We start from the raw sequence: 26,330 nt of genomic DNA, 5'->3' as shown, positions 1-26,330 counted from the left end.
CACTTTTTTCATTTTAATTTAAATGAGCATAAATTAGTGCATTATTTATGTATTTATTTATTTATTTATTTATTTTGCAGGTTAGAAAAATGATGTATTACAGTAAAACCATAATACTGTTTCTGATTATAAAATTTTAGTAATTTTCATTTATATTCTTCATATAAGATATTGAATATATATATATATATATATATATATATATATATTCAAATTTCAATTTTTTTTTTTTTGAAAGATCCAAACCTTTTTCAACAAGAATGCATTCATTTGCTGTAAAGACATTTTATTACAAATTACGATTATTATTATTATTAGTTTTAGTTTTAGTTTATTTGTTTTTATTTTAATGCCTAGGCATCATTTTTAATTATTTCTGAAATTAAAGTCTGTCATTCCATTTGTTACAGAATACAATTTTAGTTTACATTTTCAAATTAATTAATTGAATAAATAAATCAATAAATAAATAAATATTTTTTATTTAATTTGCATATTACAATTATATTTATTTTATTGTGTTACAGTAAAAAATTCTAATGCCATGATTTTTATTTTTAAATTTAATAAATGCACATTTTTTATTTTAATTTAAATGAGCATAAATTAGTGCATGACAAATAAAAGTAGTTTTTTATGTATTTATTTATTTTTGCATGTTACAAAATTGATTGATTACAGTAAAACCATAATACTGTTTCTGTTTATAAAATTTCAGTAATTTTCATTAATGTTCTTCATATAATATGTATATTTTATTTAAGCTCTATTACCAAATGGAATTTTTAATAGTTTTACTTTAGATTTTACACTGTTTTTTCTTTATAAATGAATGAATAAATGAATGAATATTAAGAGTAACATTTAAATGCTTTATTTTTTCAATTTAAATTCTGTTTTTAAATGCTCTAATTTTGGAGCATTTAAAAACTGAAATGTGAAACATATAATTTTGTAAATACAGTTACCTTGTTTTGAGCTTTAAGGCTGTTTTAATTATAATTTTTTACTGTAGTTTTAAAATATTAGATTTTATGTGTTCATGCATGGGAACAGATTATGGATGTAACTAATAACCTTTTTTCCTCACAGTAAAACCTAGTTAATATGTATATTCTACAATATAATGGAATATTTTAATGAGCGTCACATTATCAGACTGACATAAGAATAGTTAGGATCATTTATGTGTAGTATTTCACTCAAAAGTACTAAACGATTCATTCAAAGGAGTTTTAATACTGTCTTTGTTTGCTGTTAGGACAAACCTCCCCAATCGCCTGCGGTGTCAGCATCAGCTTCTGTCATTAGCGTCCTGCGTACCGTGGTAATTACGACTTTAAGGTGTATTATATTGTATATCTGGACTCCAGGGCTTCATGAGGGATGTTGGCTTTGTTGGCTCTATAGGCAAATAATGATAGGTCACATTTATCACTGTCAAACTGCAAAGTCATAATTAAGTTGTTGCACTTTCACAAAGGAACACAAACAATTTCAAGTTAATTGGAAGTTAAAACTTACAAACTACACAGCAGGTTCTGAGGTTTTAAGCTTGTGCATTTTATCTCTGCACATGCAATAGTGTTTGATACCTGAAAGAAAAAATAAAATCAATATGTTTACTTTAGCCTTTAAACTAGGATTCTTTGATGAACAGAATATTAATAATTAATATAATAAATAATCAAGTTATATTTAGTAAATGCATTGATCAGTTATGAGATTCAAATATGATTAAATTAGCTTTTTTATTTTTATTGTTATTTTATTACTTTATATATACACATATATATGTAATAATATTCAGTTATCAGATTTAAATATGCTTAAACCTGATTTTTTATTATTAAGTTGGTTTGAGAAAGCCAGCTTACTGATCTACTATTTAAGATTATTATTGTTCTTCTTCTGAGCCAAATTTCAGTATCTGTCTCCTCCTAGAGCTTTCAAGCTAGAACCACCAAACTCGGTCCAGACCTTCAGACTGGTCTGACTTGGTGTGCTGTATCTTTTCTAACTGATCCGGCTTACAGTTTTCGTAAACCAGACTATCAAAACCACCAAAAATCCCATAGATTTACATTGACGGAATGTTCAAATGAGCCAACACTCTTCAAACTCCCAGAATCCATTGAGGCTCAATCAAGCTTCCCTTCTATGTGCTATTTCTAATCCATTTACACTCATTTAAGCTTCCACTCTAATATTTCTAATATTTCTAATCTATCTAAATCATGCTAGCAACATACTAGTAACATGCTAATCATGTTAGAAACATGCTAGTAACATGCTAATCATGTTAGCAACATGCTAGTAACTTGTTAATCATGCTAGCAACATGCTAGTAACATGCTAATCATGCTAACAACATGCTAGTAACATGCTAATCATGCTAGCAACATGCTAGTAACTTCTTAATCATGCTAACAGAATGCTAATCATGTTAGAAACATGCTAACAACATGCTAGTATAATGTTAGTCGTGCTAGGAACATGCTAGTAACATGATAATCATGTTAGAAACATGTTAGCAACATGCTAGCAACATGCTAGGAACTTGCTAATCATGCTAACAACATGCTAGTAACATGTTAAGCATGTTAGAAACATGCTAGTAACATACTAATCATGTAAGCAACATGCTAGTAACTTGTTAATCATGCTAGCAACATGCTAGTAACATGCTAATCATGCTAACAACATGCTAGTAACTTGGTAATAATGCTAGCAACATGCTAGTTACATGCTTATCATACTGGAAACATGCTAACAACATGCTAGTAACTTCTTAATCATGCTAACAGAATGCTAATCATGTTAGAAACATGCTAACAACATGCTAGCATAATGTTAGTCGCTAGGAACATGCTAGTAACATGATAATCATGTTAGAAACATGTTAGCAACATGCTAGTAACTTGCTAATCATGCTAACAACATGCTAGTAACATGCTAATCATGCTAACAACATGCCAATCATGTTAACAACATGCTAGTAATATGCTAATCATGCTAGAAACATGTTAACAACAAACTAGTAACATGTTAGCCATGTTAGAAACATGCTAGTAACATGCTAATCATGCACGAAACATGCTAGCAACATGCTAATCAGGCTAGAAACATGCTAGTAACTTGTTAATCATGCTAACAGAATGCTAATCATGTTAGAAGCATGCTAACAACATGCTAGCATAATGTTAATCACGCTAGGAACATGCTAATCATGTTAGAAACATATTAGCAACATGCTAGTAACTTGCTAATCATGGTAACAACATGCTAGTAAAATGCTAATCATGTTAGCAAAATGTCAATCATGTTAACATGCTAGTAATATGCTAATCAAGCTAGAAACATGTTAACAACAAGCTAGTAACATGTTAGCCATGTTAGAAACATACTAGTAACATGCTAATCATACATGAAACATACTAGCAACATGATGATCAGGCTAGAAACATGCTAGTAACTTGCTAATCATGCTAACAGCATGCTAATCATGTTAGAAACATGCTAACAACATGCTAGTATAATGTTAATCGTGTTAGCAACATGCTAGTAACATGCTAATCATGTTAGAAACATGTTAGCAAAACGCTAGTAACTTGCTAATCAAGCTAACAACATGCTAGTAACATGCTAATCATGCTAACAACATGCCAATCATGTTAACAACATGCTAGTATTATGCTAATCATGCTAGAAACATGTTAACAACAAGCTAGTAACATGTTAGCCATGTTAGAAACATGCTAGTAACATGCTAATCATGCACGAAACATGCTAGCAACATGCTAATCAGGCTAGAAACATGCTAGTAACTTGCTAATCATGCTTACAGCATTCTAGTAATTTGCTAATTATGCTACCAACATGCTAATCATGCTAACAACATTGTAATCAGCCTATAAAAATACAAGCAACAAGCTAATCATGCTAAAACATGTTAACAACATGTTAAATCATGTAAGCAATGTGCTAAATCATACTTTTCATACAACTGCTTCAAACGTTCAGGCTAGGCTTTCTCAAGCCAACTTAAAGTTTGTTCTCAAACTTTACTCATCTAGTTTTTTTTTTATATTTAATTATTTTACATTTTTATATATAAAGATGTTATATATATATGCAATAGTGCAATAATTTTACACTACTTTAACACTATAAAGCTATATGTTCCAGTGTCTGTGTCATTGATATTGTGAGCAGGTCAGTAGCGATTCTGGTCCGGAAACAATATAGCTCTTTCCCTTGACATTTTTCTCGCTGTCCATGCTAACAGGCGGAACAAAGTCTTTTTGTCCTCGCCTGCCTCCAGTGTTTTGTTTCAGATGCGGGTCGTTTTTTAATCTGCCCAAAGATTAGAAAGCACACGTTGAGAATGGAGAAACGGCTCAGCTCATTTCGGTTGGGCCGCGGGAGTGCGATTAGCGTGGCGGTTCAATGCCCAGGGGTGTAGCCTAGTTTGACAGGACCATCCAGAGGCAGGAATTCACAGCGCAATCGCATCACAGTGCTGTGGGAAATGTTCATGATCTGAGCAGCAGCTAGTCTTCAATTTACTTACAGGCTTCCCCATGAATGAACAAGCACGGCCGGTCCTCAAGGCTCTGCGGTACTGAACCTTAAGAAATAATTCAAAAATAAGAAATACTTCATCACTTGCTCAGCCTCAAGTCTGCAGGAATAATGCCAAAACTGTGCTTTTCCAGAAAACAAAATGGGGTTTTGACTTGAAACTGTAAAGCTCCAAAAAGCTCAATAATGACCATAAGTGAATTTTTCCTTTCAAACGTTTTTTTTTTAAAGATTAATACTTCACAAAGAATGCATTAAATTGGTCAAAACTGAATGTAAAAATTATTGATTTATTTGTATTTATTTTATTTTATTTTTCTAAGTATTTTACTTTTACACCATTTCTTTGTAGATGTGTATATGTGTGTAAGATCCTGTTTTTGTTTTTAGGGTGATTTTTTTAATATTCTGTCAAGGGTCTAGAGATCAAAAATAGCTTTTTTTGGCTAATTCTAGAGCATTTACAGTCATGTTTATTAATGTGCATTGCCCCTGTAAATAAATAAACTAAACTCATTTTTAAAAAATATTTTATTCATTTTATTTTATTTAAAAAAAAATATTTTTTTTAATGAATCAGACGGAAGCAGTTAAAAATTAAACAAATTTCAAATTACATACGTAATGTCATATTTATGTTGAATTATTAATTACTTATTTTAACACTTACTTAACTTAAATATTGTGTTTTTATTTATATATTTTTATTATTTTGCATATATTATCATATAGAAATGTATTTATATAGAGAGAGAGAGTAAATATTTATTTAAATAATTATATATTTTAATATGATGTATTATATTATATTATATATATATATTATATTATATATCATATATATATATATATATACACACACACACACACACACATTCATGTACTATACAAATTTATATATACATAATAAATATACATATTATGTGCCCATATATTATGTAAACAAAAAGTTTTATTTTGGTTGTGATTAATCGTTGAACAGCACTAATATATATATATCTAAAATACTAATATACTAATCTATACTAATATATATATAATATATGTAAAAATCTGTTTCATAATCAGAAATGTTTCTTGAGCAAATCAGCATATTAGCATGATTTTTGAAGGATCATATGACACTGAAGACTGAAGTAAATGATGCTGAAAATTCAACTTTGATCACAGAAATAAATTATATTTTAACAGATATTCAAATAAAACACAGTTATTTTCAATTGCAATAATATTTCACAATTTTGCTGTTTTTACTGCATTTTTGATTAAATAAATGCAGCCTTGGTGAGCAGAGGAGACTTTATTCAAAAACATTAATAGATTTTACTGATATAAAGTGACCAAGCACACTTTGTTCAGGTGTATAGGTGCTGTTTTAGTCTGTTTTCAGGTGGACCGGTGTATCCAGATTGGAACAGATGATTTGAGCAGCTCTTGGCAGTTTGTGCACAGTATGCATCAAACCATCAATGAAAGTACTCTGGGTTTGAAGTCTGAAGGCTTGAGGCTTTAAAACAGTCAAAAGTTAATTACTGCTGGGTTTGTCTAACTCCCAAACCCCTGTGTGTGTGTGAGAGTGTGAATGTGTGTTTTCAAAGGAAAGGAAAGAGCAGATCTCCATATATAATAGCAGTATAAATACCAAATGCAGTGTGTGTGTTTGTGTGTTTGCTCTAACATGCATTTGATCTCAATTTATATGAAGAGATTAGTGTTTGAGTGCTCTCTCTGTCTCTCATTCTCTGTCATGAAGCAGATTAGATTTAGCTGACATACAAAAACATCCCATGTCAACCAGTCGTGGATCACATGACTTCAGTTGTTCTATACATGGTGACAGCGAGAGGAAAATTCCTCTGTCCACAATTTAAGTGTGAGTTTAACAACAAAACCGCCTGAGGTTAAACAGATCTTAAGAATAACTAGACTCTGGAGTATTCCTGTGATGATCTGTGGTATTTGCACTCATTCCTAGTACCGGTCAGATAGGGCTGTATTTCCCTGGAGGTCTGTGGAAATGTTATGCTGGTATTGTCACTGCAGTTTATGCGATGATATGTTTATTGTTATTGTGCGCAGTTAAGCTCTGGTGCATTGTGGGTGTCTACGGTGTCTAAACTGGATGCATTCAGTGCAGAGCTGCATGTCAGAATATACCTCACAATATGTAATCAGTATTAAGTAGCACGGGTATATTTGTAGCAATAGCCAAAAATGCATTGTATGGGTCAAAATTATTGTTTTTTTTAATGTTTTTTTAATGCCAAAAATTATGTTACATGATGATATTTTGTAAATTTCCTGCCATAAATATGTCAAAATGAAATTTTTGATTAGTAAATGCATTGCTAAGAACGTCATTTGGACAACTTCAAAGGTGATTTTCTCAATATTTGGATTTTTTTTGCACCCTCAGATTCCAGATTTTCAAATAGTTGAATCTCAGTCAAATATTGTCCCTTCTAGCAAACACACATCTATAGAAAGCTTATTTATTCAGCTTTTAGATGATGTATAAATCTCAATTTTAAAAAATTGGCCCTTATGACTGGTTTTATGGTCCATTGTCACATATTCAGTAACAGCAGACACATAGCTGAGTGAGTTTCATAAAAATGGGTGAATATCTTTTTTTTTTTAATGAAAATTTAATTTTAGCATGAACCTCATAGCTTTAAAATCTAATGTTAAATTATATACAATTTAAAAACAAAAATCAATGTCATATTTAAATGCAATATTTAATATAATATATATCAAAATTTATTTAATATTCAGTATCTTTTTACATATACAATAATTAAAAAAGCATTTAAATGTAATAATGCATACACACATATGTGACCCTGGACCACAGTCATAAGGGTAATGTTTTAAAATTGAGATTTATTCATCATCTGCTGAATAAATAAGCTTTCCATTGATGTATGGTTTGATGGGATGTTACAATATTTGGCCGAGATTCAACTACTTGAATATCTGGAATTCGATCAAAATCCAAAAATCGCCATTAAAGTTGTCCAAATGAAGTTCTTAGCAATGCACATTACATGACATAATTATAATAGGAAATGTACAAAATATCTTCATGGAACATGATCTTTACTTAATATCCTAATGATTTTTGGCATAAAAGAACAATCAACAATTCTGACCCATACAATGTATTTTTAGCTATTGCTACAAATATACCCGTGATACTTCAGACTGGTTTTGTGGTCCAAAGTCACATAAATTGTCTTCTATGAATGTCTCTTTAAGAAAAGCCTTTGTGTTTGTGTTTTCAGTTTAAGGAGATCTGACTGATGAGGTGGAGATGATGCTGTGAGGGAAAGCACACTGTGTTTGTGTGTGTATATGTGTGTGTGTAACTGCATATAGCGGCCAGCTAAAACACAGGGGGTTTCTCAGCTCTGCTGTCCAGCGTTTCTGCCTGCGGTTATGCACTGTTGCATGCAGGAAAGACGCAGTGTGTGTTGACTGGAAGGAATGAGACTTTGCACATTTGCATGAGATTAGAATGAATAGTTCAAATCTCTTCATACAAAAATTAAAATAGAATCATTTAATCACCTGCATGTTGTTCAAAACAGGTTTGACTGTGCAGTGTTTATAGTGCTCTTTTCCGTGCAGTGAATGTGAATGAAGACTGATGCTGCTGAGCTCCAAAAAGCAGTAGTCCATATGACTTAGAAATAGTTTAGTATCAGAGAAATCACATCAGCTTTTGACAACATTTAACGCTATAAACAACAGAAAAAGAATCTAGGGTGTGACCAGCACTTTTTTAGCTAATGAGAAAGCTGATCAGTGCTTTAAAAGCATTGTGTTTTTGGTTACTTTTCGAGTTGAGAGCCTGGAAAAATTCGTATTTATTTGCATTATATTTTGAAAAAGCAGGATAAATGTAATCCTAAATTTCTCTTCTTGAGTTCCACAGAAGAAAGAATCTACAATCTAAACTGTAGATTTTTAATTATATCATAATTCTGAATTCTTACTTTTTTTTGATTTGCAAGATTAAATGCTCAAAATTCAGAATTTTTTTCAGAGTTTATATCTTGTAAATCTGAAAAAAAAAGTCAGACTTGTGAGATATAAGCAAGAAAAAAATTTGAATTGTGAGATAAAAAGTACAAACAATTAAGCACTTTGGGATAAAAACAATACAAATATATAATAGCAACTTTTTATCTCATAATTCTAAATTCTGACTTTTTTGAATTTGCAAGATCTAAACTCAGAATTCTGATTTTTTGTGGTCTCGTAATTCCGAGTTTATATCTTGCAAATCTGAAAAAAAAAAAAAAAAAAAAAAAATTGCAAGAAAATAATTGCAAGAAAAATTTCTGAATTAAAAAATAAATACAAAAGTACAAACAATTACGCACTTTGGGATAAAAACAATAAAAATATATAATAGCAACTTTTTACCTCATGATTCTGACTTTATTTTTTCTCAAAATTCAGAATCACAAGATTCTCAGAATTCTCATTTATTTATCTTGATTTCTAATCTTGAAGTTCTGAGTTTTTTTTCTCAGAATTCTGACCAGAATTGCAAGATTAAAAATGTATAATTCTGTAATTTTTTGTGGTCTTGCAATTCTGAGTTTATATCTTGCAATTCAGATTTTGTTCCCCTCAGAATTCTAATCTGCTACAGTAGATAGTATATAGCAGATATAACTGGACATACTTATATCCAACCTTATATAAAGAGCTGGGTGATAATATAGTTACATTTTGCAACAATATAAACAATCAAGCAGTTGAGATTTGCTATGTAGTAAAGGTAGAAATGAATCAGTAACTGAATCCATCTCCCCACTCTTAGACAATTATTCCCACAATACTGCTTTTTCTCTCCACTTTAGAGAGTTTTGTAGTCTGTGCGGCTGTGTGAGATTGAGAAAACAGCCATGTTCAGCTCTGAGAATGAGCGCTGTGTGTGTTTGAGGGAGTTTGTGAGCACTGGTGCATCTTGGGGGCTGTTCATCTGCCACATTGAGTCTGATGCAAATGTAAATACAGGCTGTAGGCTGGATCCACCTACTCTATGTCTCAGCCCACACACAATAACAACACGCCGGCGGATCTCTGGAGGAGGATGAAACCAGAACACACGAGATGAGCCGTGCAAATGCAGGGGCATGTTTCATTAGTGGAAGTGATTCGCACAAACCCCTAACCCTAATTTAACCCTGAGTGAAGCATAAAGCAGTTTACATTTTTACATATCTTTAGATTGCATGCCAAACGCAAGCTGTGGCTCCAAAAGCTGACAGAAACATTGATCCTGATCACTAATCAGTGTACCAGCTGTTCTTAGTCCATTATCCCGGAATACTGTTCCGGTCAGATCAATAGCGGCTCAAAGCAGCGGTCATTGCGTCTGCTGTCGGGTAACAGACGGATGACGGCAGCCCCGGGAATGAAGCGCTTGTATCTGTCCCGTTTGATGGATTACTGACAAGCAGCGTCTTGTTAGAGGGAAAATGGCCACTTAAATGTGAAAAATCACCTTTAATTCCAGAGTGACAACAAATCAAAGGTATTCGTGGCGTAAATGGCGATTTGAGGTAATTGAAAGAATTTAGCTTTTCATTGGCAATTACTCAAACACTGTCTCATGACCATGACGCATCTGTGAGACAGATGCTCACACATCATGTTTGTCAAAATAAAGGGACAGGGTTAAATAATTTCACTGCTGTCAAACAGAAACATTGTTTTATGGCATATTTTATGGTTTAGGAAATCAGAAACTAAAGCTGCATGTTCTCTGTCTTTCTGGCTATATTTGAGACTGATAACCATATTTTTCTGTCGAATTGTGCTAAAAATACACACTGTGAAAAACAAATTACACATAAATACTGTAAAAATGGTACAGTAAAAACCTGCTAAACCTGCTAAATGTTACCATATACCTGCTAAACCTTAACATACAGGATGAAAAATTGTAAATTTTAGCATTGCATTAAATCAAAATTTACATTTAAATACTTAAATACTGTTTTTGCAAGTAAAAACAATGAGTTATAAACATTTTTTATGTTATATTTTCAGGTTTTATTTACATTTTAGTTTAAGTTAGTTTAAATACATTTTAGTTTTTGTTATTTTTAGTAATATATCTATATATATCTATAGCTATATCTATCTATCTTTATTGTTTTTTATGTCAGTGTTAGATATTTTATTATATCAAGTTGAACTAAATTAAAATGCCTTTGCAACTTCGCAACTGAAATAAAAAGGTTTTTTTTTACTACAGCTGTCAAATGATTATTCATGATTAATCGCATGCAAAATAAAAGTTTGTTTACCTAATATATGTGTGTGTACTGTGTATAATTAAGTATGTATAGAAATACACAGATGCATGTAAATATTTAAGAAAAATTGTACATTTATATACTAAATATTTATGTACATATAAATTCTATGCAAATATGTATATATATATATATATATATATTTAAATTACACACATGTATGTGTGTGTTTATGTGTACATAATTAATATACACAGTACACATATTTTATATAAACACAAACTTTTATTTTGCATGCAATTAATCGTGATTAATCATTTGACAGCCCTGTTTTTTACATTTTACTTTAACTTTTTTATTTCAAGTAACAAAGATGCTTTGATGGTTTCGGTTTTTCATACTATATTACTAAACTATAATATTTTAGAATTAGTTAACTATAATAACTCTGTACCATACAACAAGTGCGAAATGAAATTTAGTTTTAGTCTTAGCCTAAATTTTAGTCTAGTCTAATCTAAAAACACACAAGACAGTTATACATTGCAATTTTTTTTTTTTTTTTTTTTTTTTTTTTTTTTTTTTGTGAGAGATATTGAGCTACTTCTGCTATTTTAATCTTAGAGAGGTTACATGAGTGATTAACGGCAAAAAATAACAAGGCAGATTAGTTGTGTGCTGTAGTTTACACAAAAAGACAAGTTTTCTCAGCCCCAATCTGCTGTGATAATATTTCATCTGGTAAATTGTGTCTTTGTAAGCCTAAAATAGAGATAAACTACCAGCGGCACGTCCAGCCCGTTTCTGTTCTGGGTTTGACTGATTTCCTTTCTTCTCAGGTTTTTGCTGTGAGCGTGTGAAGAGCTGAAAGCTAGAGTAATTATGTTCAAATGCAGCTCTGCTGGCTTTCTGAATTTCACAGGCTTTCAGGAACAAACCACTCAAACACAAATCCACAGCAGTTCTCCCTGAACTCGCCAGACAGTTGCACTGCTGAAGGTCTCAGCGGCCCTGAAAGGAGCCCGCTGTCTACAGAGAGTTTAGAAGAGAGTTTAAGTTCCTTTCACTGAGGATATCATCTGTGCTGAGCCACAAGAGCTGCTTTTGAGTTTGTCATAAGGATCTTTAAGAGAGTCTTCTGGTGTTGTTACAGATGAGAGCTGCCATATGTGTAAAAAACAGTAAAAAATCTGTGCTTGTTCACCGTAACTCTCTAGGGGCCCTAATAAGGGAACTAGAGCACAATGACTGAGGTACGTGTTTGTGTGTGCATGAGACTGCATGCTAATAGGTGTCCTAAATGTCATGATGGTTAATGAATGGCTCATTCACGGACTGTCACATATTGCACACTGATGCATACTGCACTATAAAATGGCACGCTGAATTCACCTGCTCCAATCAAATTGGCTTTATGCACTTTTGGGAGTCAGGCAACACAGGTTTCAGTCAGTCTATAGATAAATAGATAGTTATTTCATACCCGAACCAGATTTTACACAAGGTAGATTACTTGAAGTAAGAAACAGAAAGTGAATGCAGAAGCTTTAGTTCACTCACATACTGAAAGATGCATTCAGAGGGAGACAGATGCTTACAGAGTTCAAGTTCAGCTGGAGTTTCCTCAGAACGGGATGAGAAGATATTTGTGACAGATACTGAAGACCAAAGCTTCAATAAAGTCAGTCAGTGCAGACATCACACAGCTTCTGTCCAAATAGGAGATCTGGCCATCTGTGCTCAGAAGTTTGTGTTTTTTTTCAGGCAGCCACTCTTACAACTATCATATCTTTGGCCATGGTGCTGTAGATTCAGTTACACGTTGATAGTTGAATGCCTGTGCTTTCCATTTCGTTACAGAAATAAGGATGCAAGTACAGGAGCTTTGTGTTTACTGATGTAAAAATCATCTTTGTTTCGCAAACTTAAATCAATCGGAATATTTTAAACTGTTACCAATAACAACAAACTTATAGCTTATAATTCTCTATAAATTACACAAAAAACACAGACTCCTTACAGGGTATGGGCTGCAATATTATGATAAAAATCAATATTGATTATTTCTCTTAATGTTGATGATTAATAATAATGACTATTAATGTCGAAACATGTTTGTGTTTGGGGAAACCTCACGTCATATTCTGGCTATACAGACAAATTTGTTCATGACATTAGTCACTGAAACTGTGTAAAACATCTCTTCATTTACATCGAATATACACTTTGTTTATAATGAGAGAATTAACGAACGTGAGCATGCAAAACGTTTTTCAGTGCTGACTAATCTAAATGCCTCTCACTGGCTGCTGCGTTCATAAGCTCAACCGAAATGTGTGTGATTGGTTATAATTCTCACTGCTGCAATAAACAATGCATAAAAAACAAATAATTTGTGATCCAGCTTCACCTACAGCAGAAGTGAGTATAAGGGTTTTTTTTATGAATCTTTGCGATCGCGTTTCCTAATAATGTGCTAGTTAGAAAGTGGCTAAATGTGGCTAAAGTAAACAAGCTCATCTCTCCACAGAGAGAAGAGAGGGGCGGGGCAAGCAGAGCTCGTTTGCATTTAAAGCAACCTCGACCAGAATGGGATGATTTTTTGCAGAGCTGATTTTGGCAAGGTAAAAAGGGTGTTGTTTTACACAACCATTGAGAATTTTTAACCAAAGTATATTATAGACATTTCATTAAGACCCTAAAGAATCATATCAACTTGTGGAAAATGGGCATCCGATGACCCCTTTAAAGTTGTCCAAATGAAATTCTTAGCAATGCATATTACTAATCAAAAATTAAGTTTTGATATATTTACGGTAGGAAATTTACAAAATATCTCCATGGAACATGATCTTTACTTAATATCCTAATGATTTTTGGCATAAAAGAAAAATTGATAATTTTGACTCATACAGTATTGTTGGCTATTGCTATAAATATTTCAGTGCTACTTATGAATGGTTTTGTGGTCCAGGGTCAAGTTAACGTAATTGTCCAGGGGCCGTTTTTGCCCTTTATCTTAAATTTGTGGGGCATTTTTGTTCATTTTGGAGGTGTTTTTGTCACAAGCCCCTGTTAATTCCCGACCCTGGTGGTGGCGATGTGGTTTGAGTGTCTTTCTCTTCCTCTGTTTTATAGATTCAGGGTTCGGTGGGCTGTAGTACATCATCTCTCAACTGCAATGCAGCACATCCAGACCTGCCTGTGACGTACCGACCGCTGTGACTGACACAAGACATCCCCAAAATCCCATTACCCTCATCCGTCTCGTTTCTGCAACGTCCTGCTGTTGATCTGCTCACAAACTGCACCATCACGCCGATCTCCAAAGATATATCCAAGTACTTAACATGGTGTTGAAACAAAACAGCAGCTTATTTAAATGTGAAAGGATTTAATGTTTTAAAGGAATAGCTAGGTCAAAAATGACATTTAGTCATCCATTACTAGCCCTTGTGTCACCCCAAACCCGTATGAATTTCTTTCTTTCATGAAAACAAGTGCAGATAAGATGATGAATAAACCTTTGTTGTTCATTGATAATCATTCCCCTTCATCGAAGCTTTGAAATGGACTACAAAAATGACACGACAACTATTTGATGTTCGTTTGACTGAAGCAAATGTCATTTCAAACCTGATGCAATGCATTGAAAAACACTTAATATTTGATTCAGCTACAGATATTCAGTTCACAATGTCTCATATATAGTCATATATAGGCCTAAACACACACACACATATTGTTTAAAGTTTGGGGTTGGTAAGACTTTTTATAGAAGACTTAGAAGACTTTATGCTCATAAAGGCTGGATTGATTTAAACAAAAAATACAGTAAAATCAGTAATATTGTGAAATATTATTCTATATCAAAATAAGAATTTTCTAGTTGAATTTATTTTCAAATAAAATTTATTTCTGTGATTCAATGCTGAATTTTCAGCATCATTACTCCAGTCTTCAGTGTCACATGATCCTTCAGAAATCATTCTAATATGCTGATTTGCTGCTCAAGAAATATCTCTGATTAAAATTAATGTTAAATTAGTTGTGCAACTTCATATTCGTTCTGGATACTTTCAGGATTCTCTGACAAATATAAAGTTCAAAAGAACAGCATTTATACAAAATTGAAATCTTATAAATGTCTTGCTGAATAAAAGTAATACAGTCTTTCAAACTAACAAATAAAAATCTTACAGATACGCACAACAATTTCAGTACATATGCTTTCAAAATTCACCTTTTGTATTTCACAGACAAGAAAGTCATATGAGTTTTTAACAACACGAGGGAGAATGAATAATAAGAGAATTTTCATTTCTAGTTGAAATATTCCTAGACACTGACACCTGTGTCTCATTCAAACACTTCATTTGTCTGAATGCACATTTCCTGCATTATTATATTGTTTCTCCTTCTGCGGTAATGTGCGGTAACCATATTGGATGAAGTCTCAGGTGTTTCATCTCATTCTGCTCTTCTGTGACCTTTAAAACAACAATCTTCTCAAATGCCAAAGATATGCATTTCTCCGTTTCACATGCAGGCATGTTTGAAGAGCATGTCAATGCGTTCATGAAACACCATTATGCAAAACATTACTTACTTAATTAATATGCAATCTAAATATTTATTTCAAGTTGCAGTTTAGAGTATTTGCACTAAACTGTAGTTTGGTTCTCATGCAGTACATTTGGCAAGTAAACGGTTAACTGTGTTTACTGAAAAATTACAGAATGAAATGAGACATCACAGCCTTTAATGAAACCTGCATTCGCTGGAGGAGGGAAGACAAGAAATGATCCTAAATGATTGTCATTTGCTGTAAAACAATGCACTCGAATGAGCATTCCCATGGTGGCGAGCTTCTATTATGTTGTTAAGAATATTATAATATTTCTGAGCATCGCAGCACTCGTGATGAATCACCTCCGGTTACTTTAAATTTCCCACAGCTGTGAAGATACTACAGGCCTTTATCATATGTACTGCATGATCTATGAGAGCTACATGTGTGTGTGTGTGTGTGTGTGTGTGTGTGTGTGTGTGTGTGTGTGTGCGTGTGCGTGTGAAAGCCCTGCGGTCATGCAGCATGCAGTGGGATTTTCCTGTGTGTTGTGTATGTAGGTCATGAAGGGACTCGCTGTGAACCAGGATTGATGCCTAAATGTCTCTGACTCTTCTAGAGCAAAGATGCATGACCGGACGAGAGGCATAGGATGATTGATGGCAGCAGAGAGAGAGAGAGAGACTTTATAGGTAAGTTCCACTTCACATTTAAACAGCTGTGAGAGCAAATGCCCCATTTTCCTAAACAAATGTTTATTTTAATTGGTTCAGTACATTTTGATAGGGTTTTTGTTGTGGAAGAGTTGTTGAATTTTCTCCTGCCTTAAGGCCAGTTCAGAAGAATAAAATAAACTGCAGACGAAAGGTCTATTCACACACAGAGCAAAAGCATTACAGCCCTTCAGCTGCTGGAAAGGAGCAATTCACCCCAAAAACACCAACTCTGTCCTTCCAAGGTAATTTTATTTTTCTGTGGAAACACAAAAGCACAACTCAGGGTTGCCAGGTGCCAGAAAAAAAATTAGTTCAAAATCAACTCCAAACGCACCCAAAAGGAATGAAAACTAGCCCAGTTTATTTTTGTCCAATCACAGTTGACAACAGGTGGCCTTAAAACAATTTTTATTGATTTATTTATTTTTATTTATTTATTTATTTATTTTGCAGCCATTATAAAAGTCCCAGAAAAAGATTAAACCAAATGAAACAAAACAAAAAAACAAAACAAAACAAAACTGTAATTTTTAAATTACATATTTTTGTTAACAAATAATCCTTTTCAGTAAATTAAAGAAAAAATTAAATTAAATTAAATTAAATTAAATTAAATTAAATTAAATTAAATTAAATTAAATTAAATTAAATTAAATTAAAGCATTTAAGAATGACATTGAAGGACTTAGAAATTAAATTAAAGGATTTAAGATTTATTTTAGTAAATAATTAAAATAATTCACAAATAAGTTCTTGGTTCTCAAGTCATCCACCGTGGTAAACAGCTTGTTATCAATGAAAAATGGCTTAAATTTTAATCTGTTCTTCACACTAAGCCATCACAACACTTATGGTGTGCATATGAACTACTTTTATGCTGCTTTTTTATCCTTTTTTGAAGCTTGAAAGCTTAAAGCTCTCTGTGATTATGAGCAAATTATTTTCTTTTTTGGCTGAACTATTTCTTTATTGCAATATACTGCAAATTCGCTTGTGCAATAGAAATTTCATTTGCATTAAAATAACCTGAGAAAAATGCAATATACAAATTTCACTTGCTTTAATACAGTGATATAAGAGCATAATGCATTATAATGATAATCGTACAGCTGATGAATGAATGAAATTATGTTAGGTAGGTTTGTGCTTTATAGGCTATTAAACACATTCTCTTTTTGTCCGCAATTGATTTTAATATCACTTCTTTTTGCTCTGCTTGTTTTTCTTACTGCTGTAGCTTTTATGATCCTTGTATTAGAGGCCAACAATGTGAAAAGATGTCAGATCCACACCACACAAGGAGACATGATCCACAAGCTTGTATCTTGCTGCCTGGTGAGTTTCATTAATCAAACACAAGAAAAAAAAACTGACCTATACAGGTTCTCCTGTGTTTAAAGAATTTTATCCCTGGTGTGAATAGGTTTGTATGGATTCTTTTGATTTTTAAGTCTTGTTGGCACTGAATATTTGCTCTTGGTGCGAACAGACCTTTAATCTGTAGTCTCAAAGTCAACATCAAATCAAACATTATTTACTTTTCTAATACGCATGGAAAAGATAAATGTGTGCATGTTATTCTAAAGGGAAAAAGGCTTGTCATCAGTTCTTTTTTTTTTTGGTCAACCACCTGTTATTTAGAAAGATGGTAACTCTTTACAGTAAGGTTCCATTAGTTAACATTAACTAGCAATGTGCAATACATTTGTTATAAGATTTGTTAATATTTGTTGATGTTGATAAAAACTAACAAACTATTGTTTGTTAGTTCATTTTAATTCAAGTCAATTAAATATGGGATTCTTAAAGGTCTTCATGACAACCTGTCAAAATAAAAGTTTGGATAATATAATGGTTACTAAAAATAGGAAACATACATTTTTCCATGTGTTTTAATTGTAACTGCAAACCTCTGTTGTGCAGCACTTTTAAAATTGTTACATTTTCATTTGATTAGATTAAATTGTTAATGTTTTGTGCTTTAATTTCACCACCCTTTTAATAATCGAAAATAAAAACATAAACCCAGAAAAAATTAACCAGACAGCACAGAATTTCTAATCAATCAATCAATCAATCATAGGGCTCTTTTATTGTAATTTTTAAAAATAAAATATTAAGTTATGTAATTTTTTGTAATACATTTTAACAATTAAATCATAAATTAATCATAAATTAAACAGACAGAATTTCTAATCAATCAATCATAGGGCTCTATTATTGTAAAATAAATACATAAATAAATAAAGTATTAATATAAAAAAAGTATTAAAATTTAATATAATTTAATTTAACTATTTAAAAAAATTTAAATTATATTATATATAAAAAAATAAATGATTAGACTAAAATTTAATTAAAATTTAAAATGAAAATAAAAAAAACACTAGTTTTGGGGAACAATAAAACGAGAAAAAAAAGAGAAAATAAAGAAAATAAAATGGGCCATAAAATTACATTTTTGTTTAACTTTTAATAAGGTTAACAACCTCTCAAAATAAAAGGTTGGATAATAATAATAATAATAATAATAATAATAATAATAAAACTGTATTTGTTTAAGGAATAACCATATTTTTTCCACGTTTTAATTTTAACAGTAAACCTCCTTTGTTCAGCACTTTTGTTTGCTAAAAATAATATTGTTAAATTCCAACTGATAACATTTTAAAACATTAAATTGTTAATGTTGTCTGCATTAATAAATTTTAAAATTATTTTTTTATTTAAAAACGAAATCATAATCCAGAAAAAAATCAAATGGACAGCACAGAATTTCTAATCAATTAATCATAGGACTCTAATATTAATAAAAAATATATATTTTATAAAATAAATAAATTATTACGTTATTTTATAAAAAAAAAAAAAAAAAAAAAAAAATCATGAATTAAATTCATTAGACATGCTTTTTGATTGTTCAAATTGAATTAAACAATTAAATGTAAATTAAGATGAAAAACAGTAATTTTGGAAACAATAAAACATAATTTGAGAAAAATGTGAAATGTGAGTTTTATGAGTTTTTTTGTGCATATGCCACAGAGATTATAACTGAGGCACACGTCATCTTTATAGTGAAGCAGAGCATTAGCCTGAATATTTCGTTATATTTCTTACCTCTCATAAGAAAGCAGCTGTGGATTAGTTTGAAGGAGGCTGTCGATTATCCGTGTCTAGACTAGGGGGCGAACAAGAGCCGTCTTCTGCATGCACATCCCGAATTCATGCTTCCCTCCGGCTCTGGTTGATTTTCTCTCTTTTCGCTCGCACGCCCCTTTTCTGTTGTAACACAGGCAAAAAGAGTCTGGAAAGGCAGTTTAGCCAGGAGGCGAGACAAATTAGCGGCTGTTTGCGGGATTACACGACACATCCCCTGTTTCCTGAGTGATACAGAAATCATAATAAAAGCTTTGGAAATAGCACAGCGGCTAAATTAAGCGAGCAGAGCTCTCAGCTACCAGCTCTAAACCAATCACACATGATAATCAGATTCTACAAGGACACAGAGACTGCAAAAGATGGTGCTAACCATAGGCATCTAAGACTTCCGTACAGATGGTGAGCTTTATATTGTGTTGAAGATCAGTGTTTGATCACATTCATTTTTCTCATGCAAACTGCAGAGAGAAAAATATAGTAAGGAGGGCAATCATATTCTGTAACGCAGTATAATGAGATATTTTGTTTTCTGAAGAAAATGGGAGTGGCTTTTTTGCCTGTGCAAAACTCAGGTCCATTATGCTTATTTAATCTAGGGGGTTGCTAGGGTGTTGCTATGCGATTGCTAAGGTGTTTGGGGTTGTTATGGTATCAGTGTTAGTTTAGTATCATTTCTATCCACCCTTTTTTTTTCCCATACGAGTGGTTGTAGCAATTTGTAAATTTTATGGGTCTGGCCTCCGGTCTCATCTGCGTCCAGCTATTTTTAGCTGTACATAAGAAGTTTGTTTTGCTGCTTGATATTGCAGGTTGGTATGTCATAACATTTTATTTTAATGTATTGTCCTAATTATGAGCACACTGGTTTGTAGTACAAACAGTTTTACTGTTTACTGCACGTTGTTATTCTTCTCGTTATTTCCCTATAGTGGAAGAACTGAAAAGTCTCACCCATAGGCTTACTTCTGTGTTAAAGAAAAAGGTGGATACTTTGACAGTTTATTATTAATGTTTTAAATTTCCTTTTTTAAATGGTAAGTTTTCTTTTTAAGTTTAAAGATTTTGTTATGTGCTGTTATTTATTTTATTTTATTTTATTATATTATATTTTATTTTATTTTTCCCAAATATTACTAATCAAATTTGTAATTTACTTAATTTTCAATTTCCATTTTTTAGTGCTTCATCTTATTTCAGTTAGTTGCCAAGACAACATTTATTTTAATTAATAGTTTTAATTTTTAATTTTCTAGCAATTTTATGTGCTTTTGTCTATTTATTTATTTATTTGACCAAAAATACTATTTAGTTTGAATTTATTTATTTATTTTTCTATTTATTTCAGTTGTAATTTCTGGTTAGTAATTCTAGTGCTTCAACGTAAACTTATTTTCAGTATTTTTTGTAATTAAAATATTTTTTCAGTATTTTATTACTATTTACATTTAATCTCTATTTTTTGTGCAATATATTTACATTAAATAATAATAATAATAATATATATATATATGAAATATTTAAATTATTTTTCTAGTAATTTTGTTGTGTTTGTTTATTTATCCCCCCCCACCCAAATACTTTTTAGTTTTATTTTCAATTTTAATTTCTGGTTAGTAATTCTAGTGCTTCAATGTCAAGGCAACATTTGTAATTTTTCTTTTTAATTTCAATGAATTTTCTAGCAATTTCGTTATGTGCTTTATTGATTTTTGTTATTATTACTCATTCATTTATTTATTTATTTTTTGTTTGTTTGTTTCTTTCTTTCTTTATTGTTTCTCCCAAAATTTATGCTTTAATTTATTTTTTAGTTTAGTTTTAATTTCTGTTAAGTAATCATAGTGCTTCAGCATAAATCTATTTCAGCTTTTTCCAAGGCAAATTTTTTGTTAAGGTCAAGTTTTTATTGTATACAAATACAGTTTTTTGTTCAGTTCATGTCAATTAACAAAATTATTAATTGTTTTAGTTAATGATTTTGACTCTATGACATCGTAGATGATTTCTTGGATGATTTCTAGGTAGTTGCTAGGGTGATGTAATTACTAATGCATTCTGAATGTTTTTAATTAGTTAATAATGTTTTGGGGTTTGCTAGAACATTTTTTAGGGTGTTGCTATGGAGTTGTTACAGCGTTATCTGGTTGCTAGGGCATTGCTAGGTAGTGTGTTCTGGGTGATTGCTCCTCTTTCAGTGTGCATCTGTGGGATTTTTTCACCTGTTTCATTGTCCGGCAGGTGAGAATGGTGCATTTGATCATCTAATGACTCCTCAGCAAAACATGATTTGAGAAATCATTCATGTCTGAATCACAAACGTTGAAGGACGACGCACACTCTCAACTTCAATACTCAGTGCTAGAGGTTTATTCTCTGGAGCACTAGAGATGTTAGCCTTAGAAAACACTACAAATTAGAGCATGAATGAAACGGACAGAATGAGAGAGAGGTTAAAATGAGAGAAAGAGCCCAGGATATTGATGCAAGGGTTTAATAGCTGCAAGTCAGTCTTCGATTCTCTTACACACACACATTCATCCCGCCTTCCTGCTGTGCGTCTCATCCTTTCCCATCCTCCCTTCTCTCTCTCTTTCTCCTCTCTCTCTCTCTTGTGTCACGTGTGCAGGTCTGTGAATCGCAGCAGCGGCTTTGTGCGTCTCTTTCTGTGTGAGCGAGAGAGAGGCTCAGGGCTGCACTCCTCCAAGGGCTTCTCGTACTCTCTCTCAGCACACGTTCACACACGCACACACGCATCCCGTGCATCCAGACGGGGGGCTTTCACCATCCCAGACACACCGTCTGCTGCCCGGCGGAGCGCTGCGACTTCTGTCTGGGAGAGCCGGACGGAGAGGAGGGATTTTACCCAGGATCCGTCCGTGATTTGCAACAGCATGCGCCCGCCGAGCCAGACTTTATCCCAAGGTTGAGCCGAGCGCTGCAGCAGGCGACGAGGGAGGAATGGATCGTAGAGAGAGCAGGACGTGGAACTGAGTGCGTTTGCGTCGTCGGAGGATGCTTTGGGCATCGCGGCAGGACGTTTAAGAGTTGGATGGATTTTGCATGCTGTCGGAGAGGGTTGCCATTCAGGTACGTGTGTGCACTAACTTAAGCTGTTGCATCTTGTACCTTAAATTGCACTTGAGCGTGCATGAATCCGTGCATCACTTTTTATGCCGTTAGACTGATGCTTTCGGCGGGTTTCTCGCCGATCAGCATCTGGTGGCATGTCCTCGCAGGCAGAGAGGGATGATTGAAGCGCTCGCTGGATTATAAAGAGCTCTCTAATTCCAGCAGCTCTGATTTGTTGCATTTCTCGCACTGACAGCGTGCACCGCACTCGCAAATTAGCTTTTGTTTAATGCATGCACGGATACATGCATGCCGGGACAACCCCCCTGATGATGTGAACTGATATCCGGCATGTTCTCATTCAAGGGGCCTCAAAGTCAGCCGTGCACATCTATCAAATGCATGCATTTTAAGCTTTGGAAAGCCTACGCGGACACGGATCTGTGCATGCCGAGGTTTCACGGGGTAATGAGTGAATGTGAGATGAGCAACGGATTGTAATTGTGTTAGTGGGTGGGGCTCTCTCTCTCGCCGTCTCTCGACGCTCTCTCTCTCTCTATCTTAAATATGCATCAGGAGGGGCTGAGGTTGTCAGAGGAGTGTCTGTATGTGAGGTATGGGGTCAGAGCCCTGCGTCTGCATCGGATCGATAATCCATGTCTTTTGCATCTCAAGCTCACGGACGGCCACACACGAGAATCAGCTTTCCTCGGGGCGACAGAGGGAGAAAGAGAGAGCGGCTAATGAGCTGCCCGTCTTTATGAGGCATTGCACAACGCGCTGTCAAGCGCAATAATTTGGAGCAGCTACATAATAAATGAAGTAAACTAATGACTGGCTGAAAAAATTAGTTGCAAATAAATGCACATATCTCACATGCTTTCAAAATATGGTTTTTGGTGAGGAACCAAGTTGAGTTTCACTTTATAGTTTGGTTAGTGGAACAGTTTAAATATGGTTTAACAGAACAGGTTGCAAATTATAAGAAAGGATTGCATTCTATCTTAAAATAGATAAAAAATAGAACATACAAGATGTGGATGAGTTTGTCTCTTCATGGGAACAGATTTGGAGAAATGTAGCATTACATCATTTGCTCACCAATGGATCCTCTGCAGTGAATGGGTGCCGTCAGATGACAGTCCAAACAGCTGATAAAAACATCACAATAATCCACAATTAATCCACACCACTCCAGTCCATCAGTTATCATCTTGAGAAGCTAAAGGCTGCATTTTTGTAAGACAGAAATGCATCATGACGTTTTGGCCAAAAATGAGTCGTATCTAACAGCTTGCACTTGTCTTTTCACTAGATCTCAGGACGTGCATGCAGGGAATTGCTCTCTTTCAGACACAGGAGCATTAGTGCATCAATCAAGTTCTTTCATGCCAGAGTCAGTAAACCATTTCTCTATGGACTTCGCTTGGTGTGCAGATCATTATCGTGCTGGAATAAAATAATTGCATTTCTATATGCTTGTGTTAGGAGTTGGTGTAGCTGAAATAGCCAGACCTCTTGGTTTGTAGGTGTAGCGACATTGATTTTTTATTTGCTATCCAATAAAATGACTCTAAAACATTTGGAATCAGTGGCGATTAAAAGATGATGATCTTTAGCATTGCATTTACATCATATCCAATGAAGTTTGATTAGCGCTATAAATTAGTAGTTGATTACCTGTTGGGTTTGTGTTGGAAATATGACAGTTACTCTAATCAGATTTAATCGTCTCGTCTGTATTTTTCAGTAGATTGATTGATTGAGCTCTGGAATGCTGTAATGGCTTAATAAAGAGACGGTGATTTCAGCCATTAATCACAGAAGAGCTAATATATTAATTGGTAAAGGAAGTTAGAAACCTCTGGTCTCAGCATTTGTTTCCGCTGCCTGGACTGAACTTTTCTGACTGGACATCAAATGTCATTAGGTCCAAAGTCTTAATCACGGCCTGAGAAACCACATGCTGGAGTTTTACCAGCCGTATACTTAGTTTAATTAAAAGTATCAGAGTAAAATTGTAGGAAATGATGTGGTCTGGTGATTGCAACATTTGATGTTTGTTATTGAGTGGTTTGGTTGTGTTGAATAGGCAGTATGTGTGGCAGATATATACAGTCAAACCAAAATTTATTCAGGCAACTTCAGCATTTCTTACATTATCACAGTTTATTCGCTATAGTTTAGAAACTGGTATTAAAATATGACAATAATTTAGAGTTAAACTGTGTCAGAACAAATTCATCTTGATAATGTCAGATCGATAGAAAGGTATGTAATGGATTACAATCAACCAAAAATTCAGACAACTGTTAGTATGACAATATTTACACAACTATCAATACTTTGTTGTCCAATTACCAAGAAATGCTTAATTTTGTTAAATCTGTGGTGTAAAAAGGTCGCATTAGCAATTAAAGAAAAACACTTAAGCAAAACAAGGTCAGGTTAAAGTGTCTCAATAATTTTTGGTCCCAAATTTTAATCAATTTTACAGGTAGTCCACTGTATGAAATTTTTTTTGGTATAATATGTCAAAGTTTATTTTATTTTGCTATCCTCACTTACATAAATGAAATGTAGTGTTCTGCACCCACTAGTAAAAAAATGTCAAAAATGATATCTGGTGTCTGAATAATTTTTGGTTTGACTGTGTATATATACATATATAATTTTTATAATTTTATCTAGCCATTTATATGACATTATTTAAAATATGATTAAGCATCCTCAAAAAAAAGTTTATATTTAAATTTATTGTTTTGAAAATAATGTAATGATGCAAAAATATATATTATTAATCTATCTATTATATTTTATGTAAATGATTTTTTGACAACAGGGGAGAGCACTGTATACAGACATTTTCTTAATCAATTTGTCTTGTTTTCAGAAACAGATATTAGGACTTGTTTCCAGGGAATTTATCAAATTAAAAGGTCTTACTGCTTTTTTTCCTGAGCTATGCATAAAACAAAGAAAATGTATTGTGATTTATGCTCAAAACAGTGGAGTGTTTTCGCCAGTGGGGGACAAAATAAACCTAATTCAAGATTCAAAATTTTCTGAAAATAAGCCATTTTATCTCATTTACATAATTTAAGAATCTTTTTTGTTTTAAGGATATTTTAATATTTTTGTGGAAAACAAGACAAAATACTGACATACTGAAGCATGACAAAGTTCTTGACAGGATGCTAAGTGAGTTTAGCACTGATCATCAAATTACATCTGATTGGATTAATAACATTTGAGCGTACAAGCTTTGTTTGGTTATAATTACATTAGTGGAGTGAAAGCTGCTTTAGAGGGTCTGAGAGATTTGTAAACATCAAGGTGTGTGACTCACAGCAACACATCTGTCAACAAGGCTTTCAACAAACACACATTACACAGGCTGTCACCTGTCCTGTTCTGTATTATAGGGGAATTACTACTAAACTGAGGATTGCAATAAACTGTATTGCAAATGAATTTAAGCAATGAGTTTTACTGACACATACTGAGTCTATTTATATACATCTATACTGTATGTTTATAAATGCACATATTTTGCACTTTCTGAAGAAAATGTGACTCAGCACACACTGTAAAAAAACAATTTGTTGAGTCGACTTCAAATAATTTGTTACATGGCTGCCTTAAAATTTTAAGTTCAGTCAACTCAAAAAAGTTTAGTCAACTTGAAATTTTAAGTTGGACTAAGTGGCAACTTAGATGTTTGAGCTCATTCAACTTAAAATTTTAAGACAGCTGGGTAACAAGCCCAGCTTTTAAGTTTAACAAACCAAATTGTTTGTTTAGTTAACTCAAATAAGTTTTCACTTAGTACGACTTTGACTAAACTTATTTGAGTTGACTGAACTTAACCTTTTTTTAGGCTGCAGGGTAACAAATTATTTGAAGTTGACTCAACAAATTGTTTTTTGTTTTTTTTGTTTGTTTTTT

The 26,330-nt window shown here is 33.0% G+C and overlaps 1 protein-coding gene across 3 annotated transcripts in view; it reads left to right on the top strand.

Moving 5' to 3' along the window:
* The first annotated feature begins 21,969 nt into the window (after nucleotides 1-21,969).
* LOC127180653 (protein unc-13 homolog C) overlaps nucleotides 21,970-26,330 on the top strand; it is a 167,491-nt gene continuing 163,130 nt past the window's right edge. For all 3 annotated transcript variants that reach the window (XM_051134831.1, XM_051134832.1, XM_051134830.1), the window contains exon 1: nucleotides 21,970-22,400. The gene's annotated coding sequence lies outside the window, so the exon portion shown is untranslated. The remainder of the gene's footprint in view (nucleotides 22,401-26,330) is intronic.

This window comes from Labeo rohita, chromosome 18 (genome assembly GCF_022985175.1).
Source record: "Labeo rohita strain BAU-BD-2019 chromosome 18, IGBB_LRoh.1.0, whole genome shotgun sequence".
NCBI classification, from domain to species: Eukaryota; Metazoa; Chordata; class Actinopteri; order Cypriniformes; family Cyprinidae; genus Labeo; species Labeo rohita.
The sequence above is the reverse complement of the archived record's forward strand: the minus strand, read 5'-3'. Positions and strand labels throughout refer to the sequence as shown.